A 2860-nucleotide genomic window follows, 5' to 3' on the forward strand; every position below is an offset into this window, starting at 1 on the left:
GGAACATTGCAGTGTTGAATAACTACAGACCTATGGATGGAGGAGGAACAATTGTGGTTGGTCATACAGTGGAGTTTCAGCGATAGAGGCAGCGGAAAGTCAATGGATGTTGGAAAGAGAAGGTGGCAGATGATGAACAGTAGTTAGTGGACAATGAAGAGGGCAGGCAGAAGTCTCTTGGCTGATGGATGGAAGGCAGAAAATTCGGGTTTTCCCATGGGTGGAGAGTAGACAATATTTATAGTGGAAGACACAACGTATGTACTGGAACTATGTGTAAATAGATTACATGCAACTGACAAGAATTGTGGGAAAGGTGTTGATGGTGGCGAATGGGTATGCAATGTAGATCACATGGAGCGATAAGGGAAATGCTACATGAAAAATGATGGACTTAATGATTTGAATAATAGTGATTCCAAACTCCACTTTGTAGATTGTTCTAATGTAAATTCGACACCAGAGAAATAAGTGTCGATAATTATTCATGCACCATATTTCTCACACAGCAAGAATGGAGCATATTTCTTCATTAGTGTAAACCAAACCTATTGGATTGATCGTAGGACCAGAAATATAAAGCTATGGTATTTTTTCAGATTTGAAGTGATGTTCAACAATCTTATCAGTGATCTTGAATTATGTGTTAATACTTGTTGAAATACTAACAATATATTCTTTCAGGGATTCAACTGCATTAACATAATTTATGTTGCAACCAGTAGGAAAGAATAATATTTTGTCCTCTTGAATGCAAACTAGTACTAACTTGGTGAAAAAAGCCAAGGGTATATCACAAAGGAAAATTTCCTTACATTTCTATGGTGGAAATCCATATTTGGTTTTAACTAAATCCTTAATACCTAGTCCAAGATCAGCCTCAACATCTATAATATTATGTCTTGAAAAACTTTCAAATACTACTTCTTTCACATAAGAGGGAATTGTAAGAGCACTTTGATCTAGGTCCATATGAATTACATCCACGTCCTTGAGGTTGGGGTTTGAAATATCTGTTTTATTGAGAAACCTAATAGCGTAATCTGGTACCCTAATCATGTTATCTAAATTTTCCTTTGTACATAACCTCTTTGTAGTTTGATGTCGATCTGGAAGCTGAAAAGTTAGAAGCTCATGGAAAAGACAACCATAATAATATTGCCTAAAAAAATTAGTTTGACTCTATAACAACTCCATAGTCTTTGCTAAGGTAGTAAGGACCTCTTCACTTTCAGAGATTATGAAGGCAACCTCTAGGTCTGAGTATACTTGATTCTTGACGAGCCCACAAAAGCTTATTGCATGTGAGGGTGGTCTATTTGTTTCCAGATATTTCAGTATCCCATTTTCACCAGGAAAAATAGTTAATTCAATATGATTATACATATGAAGGAGAAGGTGACAACTAATTTTTTGGGTTCCATCAAGAATTTGTTCAAAATTTGTGGATGTTTTTGCCTCAAAATCTGCTATACCTCTTACTACAATCTGTGGCTTAAGCTTCCTTATCAGTTCAATCATTAGATAAAATCGATGTGGTGCTTATATTACAGTCACCACTTAGAAGAACACTTTTCATTTGCTTGTTTCTTAATTTCCAAAGACATAAGCCACCTCTTGGGCAAGTTTCTTGTAATATTTTCATCGACCAATGCAAGTTTTGGTGAAAACAGTGGCAAAGAATTTTCAATTGCTAGACCTCGATGGAAATATGATGATTTTCTTCCTCAGCTGCATAACAATGTTGATGATGTTACAAAAATTTATCTTGCTAAGATGACCTTGAATGATATCAAATAATTCATCCATGGAGATCTTATTCTTGATGGGCCAATAAAATGCTTGTTGACGAAAACTTAAAGTGCATCTCATAGTAACTTCCTTTTTGTTATGATATTTTTCATATTCTTGTTTCTCAATATAGTCCTCATCCAGATCATCTTCATTTGGATCATCATGTTGATCTATATCATTCTTATCCACATCAATACCAACTTCATATGGATCCTCATCTTGATCTATATCTACTTCATTGGAATCATCATCTTGATCTAGATCATCCTCATCCACACCAAGATCAACTTCATTTGGATCATCGTCTTGATCATTTTCTGCAACATCTTCGTCCTCAACATTATAATCATCTACTACTTCATCTTATTCACCATCTTCATTGATATCATTTTCATATTCATAATTATCTTTTACATCCTCATTTTCATTATCATCATTCTGATCAAAATCTTCTTCTCATGCTTCACCTTGTTTCGTTTCTTCACCATTGCTGTCATCTTCCATATTATGGAATTTTGCATATGTTTTCTTTAGACATGCTATAACTTTTGTAGATGATTTTTCTAATCACTCAAATTCTTCCTGAATTTTACTAATTTTCTCAATGAATTCAGGGAAAAAACAATACAACATATTGTGTGGCGGATAACATTCAAAGACTCTCTGATACCACTAAAGCAACAAAACTTATAAATTGTTGACTTTAAATGTAAAATGCACAAATGTATTTGTAAGTAATATTTTTATTAATATGGTAAAATATACAAGTGATATTTAATGTTACAATGAGGCCCTACTTATATACGTAAGCAAGTATACTTTCATGATTAGGCATGTTTTTTAGACATGCCTTTTCACTTAACTAATGACTATTTAAGATAATTAGTATTTTTATTATTTATTATTTACATGTATTTATATTTATTTTATTTTATATAATTTATATTCGTAACAATAACTTATCTCCGAGAAGAGATGTGGCATCTACATGTCTCTGGACTATGTTAGAATGAGGCTCAAAGGCCTTTTTCTAATTGAAAAACAAGGGAAAAGCATAACAAACCAA

At 33.3% G+C, this 2860-nt stretch overlaps 1 pseudogene; it reads right to left on the minus strand.

Moving 5' to 3' along the window:
• Positions 1-374: 374 nt before the first annotated feature.
• Positions 375-2298, minus strand: LOC149191179 (methionine S-methyltransferase pseudogene; annotated as a pseudogene).
• Between the last annotated feature and the right edge of the window lie 562 nt (positions 2299-2860).

This window comes from Pinus tabuliformis, chromosome 3_1 (genome assembly GCF_031772625.1).
Source record: "Pinus tabuliformis cultivar Carrire ecotype Pingquan chromosome 3_1, CPIR1, whole genome shotgun sequence".
NCBI lineage: Eukaryota > Viridiplantae > Streptophyta > Pinopsida > Pinales > Pinaceae > Pinus > Pinus tabuliformis.